The sequence below is a fragment of the Atta colombica genome, unplaced genomic scaffold (assembly GCF_001594045.1).
Source record: "Atta colombica isolate Treedump-2 unplaced genomic scaffold, Acol1.0 scaffold92, whole genome shotgun sequence".
Classification (NCBI taxonomy): Eukaryota; Metazoa; Arthropoda; class Insecta; order Hymenoptera; family Formicidae; genus Atta; species Atta colombica.
Window position 1 is genome coordinate 758863 of NW_017259586.1, and position 5259 is coordinate 764121.

The 5259-nt window shown below is 32.5% G+C and overlaps 1 pseudogene; it reads left to right on the forward strand.

Annotated features, from left to right (window-relative positions):
* The first annotated feature begins 716 nt into the window (after window positions 1-716).
* On the forward strand, window positions 717-2975 carry LOC108693552 (annotated as a pseudogene).
* The last annotated feature ends 2284 nt before the right edge of the window (window positions 2976-5259 follow it).

Below are 5259 nucleotides of genomic sequence, written 5' to 3' on the forward strand. Positions count from 1 at the left end.
ATTAGGTAAGAGCTTTAAAAATACGCAAGTTAAATAAAAGGAGTGTTTAGAATATCCTAAAAAATTTTTAACTTATATTTTTTACTAACATATTAGATTACAGTTAAATTTACATTAGTTTTAATATTGTGAGACAGAGGAATTTAAAAATAATGAATTTTAAAATCTACTTCTGAGCATTTAACAATATCTTTCTTTTTCCTTTTCCAGAACAAAAGTTAAAGAAAAATCAGGATGCTGTGGCCATCCCATTTTACTATAAACGTTAAGTATAAAAATAAAAAACTGTTATGACTACAAAAATATAAGGAATTTAAAGAACTTAAAGGAATTTAAAGAAGAATAGATCCAAAAATTGCATCTTCTGTAATTTTACAGAATAATTCAATTTTATAAGATAAAACTTAACCATCTTTTCGAAACAAATGATTTTTTGCGTGCCAGATTAGCATCACGTCATCTTTACGTTCATCGCATTTCAATCTTGACGGAAGTAATGAAACTTCGGCGAAGATACTTTATAAGGAACCGGAGGGCCGGTTCAAAGGTGTGGTCCCTGACAGACAGCCAAGCGTTGGTCTTAAATCCAAAACCAAGCGGTGAACAGAACCCAGATCCTTCACATCCTGCGAACCATTTAGTCAACGAAAGAACGTGCTGCCGCGGGAAGATTTTTATCTGGTGTTTGCGAGAACGCGTCGCTCGTTAAACCTCTGATGCACTTTGAGGGTCAATATGTACACAAGGTACCTATAATTTTCTTATCAATTGCGTGTCAATTTAGGAATACTGACATACTGAGACTCTTAATTTTATTATTGATAATGTGCATTAATGAATGAGCGACGTGAAAATTTTATCATTGATACGTTTCATCATGAGGGATGTTTATGTGAAACTGAATAGTTCAAGATTTGATGATAGAGGTATAGGTTTATTGCGAAACTGTAAATTAATCTAGGAAGCTTGTGGGAATAATCTTTAATTGTAAGTTTATTTGATAATCAATTATTTTTATTTTTATTCGTTAATTAAATTAATATTAATTTTGATGAATATTTGCCTTATATTGTTATTAATTCTTTTTGCGAATAAATATATAGGATATCTTATTGAAAGTTGTTGAAACTAATTATCTATCATTTTTTAACATAGTTAGAAAATAAGAAACGTAAAATATCTTCTAATAGAAGACATTTTTGACCTATTTATAAAAATATTTTTATTATTTAAAAAAATATTTCTAATTATTTTCTAATTTATATGTGATTAGACCTACTAAATAGTCTATACAAGATATTTTAAAAATAACAGCTGATTAGAATTCATGAAAAGATTAGCATCTTTTCATGAATTCTAATCAGCTGTTATTTTTAAAATATCTTGTAATAGAGAATATTTAGTAGTTTAGCATCTTTTCATGAAATATCTTGTTATATTTATTATCAAGAAATATTAAATATCAAATATTAGCATCTTTTTAACAGCTTTTCTGTGTAGCAAGATTTTTACTGAATGAGCCTCTACTTAACTCGAAGAACATAATACTGCGCTTGCATAATTTATGTACGAAACCCTCAATTAATGGCCGAAGCCCGAATGTGCATTTAGATATTAGTTAAGAATATTCCACGCGTTTACAAAGTTGCTGCAACAAAGTGATTGATCAGTTGCGAATACGGTGTTTATGCCTCGCGGTCCCCGCCAACAATTACGGGTTTGAAGGATGCGTCGTGCCGATAGCTAGGCAAGGTAAGGAATTCGTCCTTCCTCGAAGGAAGATCCCGAGGATGACGAGAGGAATGGCAATGCTAGGGCTATTGTCCAGTGAGAGAATCGAAGAAGCGTCGGTGGAATGAACTGAGAATGAAGTGAAGGAGGTGGAGAAAGAAGATGGGGGGCATCACCCCCGGGCATAGTATAAATCGCTATGGACAGACAGCATGTTCGACTAATTACAGATCCTTGATTACCGACCGGGCGCGACCGCGGCTGCCTAATAAAGAAAAAATAAATTAATAAACCTTTAATATCATGGCGGGCCGATCTCGCCTGTGGTCTTGAATAAAAAAAAGAAGTGTTTATTAATTTATTGTGATCGAGGCGCGATAAAAACTGTGGCCATATAGGTACGTCTTCGGATCAAAGGATTCGAAAATGTTCCTCGCATTGCGACGGCTGGAACCGGATCCGCCTTCGTAAACCCTTCTCTTCTGTCTATGTTAATGCGACTTCATCATATCGTCACATACCGAAAATTTATTCCTCCTTTTTACATTAATGTCGAGAATCGTGTCCTCATACATTATTAAATGTACGTTCCATATTCAACATTTTTATCTGCAGAATTTTTCCTAAAATATAAAATAATATATATATATATATATATACATCATTTATACATATATTAAACATTTATTAACTTTGAAAAAGAAATAAAGATAAATATATGCATATTCTTTTCGAGAATTTAATCTAAAATAGAATTTCAAAACGCAAAGTAATTTCATATTATACTTCAAAAGGCCAAAATATCTCCCACATGTATATAAATTATCTTGCCTAGTAGAAAAGTTAATTAAACACACAAGATTTATCTCTGATTTCTCGACCGGCACATCTCAATTTACCTAAGTTTCGAATTAGCAAATAGACTAACGTTCCTAGTAATTTTCTACGTCAAAGGTTAAAGATATCATTAAAGAAATCGAGAGATCGGCGAGAATTGAACTGCCGCACGTATCGAATGGGCGGCGATAATGTGGTGGGAAAGAGAGAGACTATTGACTCGAAGGAAGAGAAAAGGAGAGATAGCGGAACACAGTGGGCCGTGAACTTCCGCGTGGGCCTATCTTGGGCCTGCAAAATGGCAGTGACAGAGGCGTTTGTCCGTTGCGGCGACCTCGAAAGGATTTATATTCACTGCGAGGAAGATTCAACCGGAGTTACCCGACAAGGCAGCCGAGACCTTCTAATGAACTGTGGCGAAACCGGACCCCGGGTGCGTCAGCGGGGGCGTTTTCATGAGCAATTAATGCGACCTTAAAGGGGCGCGAAACGCCCCCGCGAAACAAACTAGAGCTATCTCGATTAAATCGAATCCGTCATTTCTGCACGTCCAATTGTCATGAATCAACACACGCTCACGAAAAAAAGATTAGGTGATTCATCACAGCTATAGCTTGCTGGGCGAATTCAACGTCTTTAACTAAGAAGATTTGATGATACAACAAAGAAATTATATCTGTAAGCAATTATCTCTATAATTCAATTAATTCGTTACTACAATTGTTAATGTAACAAGTAAAAATTATTAATATAAGTTTTCTTCATTACAGCAGCAAAGAATGCGCCACTTTAGCTAGCATGTTTTATTAAAAATTTTCATTTACATATTGAATTGATTTTAAAACGTTATCTTTACTATTAACAAATTTACTGTGCTATTACAGCAAATATGATTACCTATAATATGATTACCTAATTTTATTCATTATATATAACTTTGCTACTTTAACGTGGAAAATTAATACTGTCCGTATTTTATGGACAAAAAGTATTTGAAATACATATATAATTTATTATTATTAATTTTAAATACATTTTTGTATTTTATATTTCGTATTTGAATATTTGTTTTAAGAGTATTTTCTATTTCGCACTTAAATACAATTTTTTGAGTATTTCGTATTTTGTATTTAAATACAATTTTTTTAGCTCACTCCTGGCTGTAAGTTTGAATAAATGAAGTTTTTAATTGCTTAATCTTTTTTCTATGATACATTACATTCATATAATTTATCTGTAATAGCCATAGCGGAAATAAATGCAACAGCTTTCTCAGAAAATTTAATTTAATAATTAGTAAAAGTAATATCATATTCTTACACTTATTTCTATACGGTGGAAATTTAAATCAAATTAGGAGAAATCCATATTTATACTTTTCATTTAAGATACGTACAAAAATCAAATTAAAACCGATATTTTATTCTATAAAAAGTAAAATCCAAAACGTAATGGCACAGTAATTAATATTTATAATTACAAGACAGTTATATTTTTACTTGTTTTACTCACCAGATTTGCGCCATTAATTTGCCCAATGATTCTAATCGGAATATCTTCATGGAACTGAAAAAAATGAAATACAACATTTACCAACGGCGAATAGCTACTTGGACGTAACGCGCAATTCATTATACGTAAAACCTTAACGACTTTATTAGGACAAGATCGTTAGTGTTTAATTACATTATCGCAGAAGATATTATTAGATTGCTGTCTAAATGAAATGTGACTCGATTCCTTAATAAGCGGATGTAATCGGCGCGCTGGTGGCGCAGCGTATCTCAAAGGCACCGATATCTGATCGTTAGCGAATCAGAAACGAGTATGTTCTTAACGATTGAGCGAATATCGAAGTCATCGCGGATGAAAAGTACAGAAAGGAGACCTCGCGAAATCGAGATCGCGGCTGCGATATTAATAGTCGGCCGCGGCGACGCAACGAGGCCGCAACAAATTTCTTATGGGCGATGTAAATCGATCCATAAGTCGGGATAGTTACACTGTTTAGCCAATTAACGGAATGCGACCGGTTTTCAGGCGCATGAAGAAAGAGGGTGATCTTCTCAGCGGGATTATAGCCGAGCGGACGAACCAAATGGGCATCTGTGTAGTTTTAGGGTCGGTCATATCAATGAGATAAAGAGTAGATTTGATCGATTATGGTCAAGTAGATTAAGAAACCATCACTTTAAAAGACACCTGTACCTAATATAAAATCAAACTTGATCACGCAGTAATCTGATCGGTGTCTTGAAAAGTATAGAAATTGATTGTCACTTTGAATATAAGTTATGGAGGATAATTTAGATTGATGCATAATTATTTTGCATTCAAGTACAAATTTATTTATGTGAAGTAAATTAACTGTAAAATTAATTTTCTACAATATTCATCGAATTATGCTGAAAATGTAAAGAAAATCTTCAAAAAAAAAATTTTTAAAGACATTCAATTACCTACATTCTAAGATTGACAATTTTTTTATTAGATTCACTCAATTATATTCTTTATGCTACGTCTGCAAATTTGGATAATTATTATTAAAATAAATTTAATATTTATTTTTTTGGACGCTTTATGTCGTTGTTCCTTAAAATTTGTTTCTTAAAATTAGTTAATGCCTTTTAACAATAATAATAGACATATATTTAAAAAAATAAACTTTAATACATCATTTATTCGAATAGT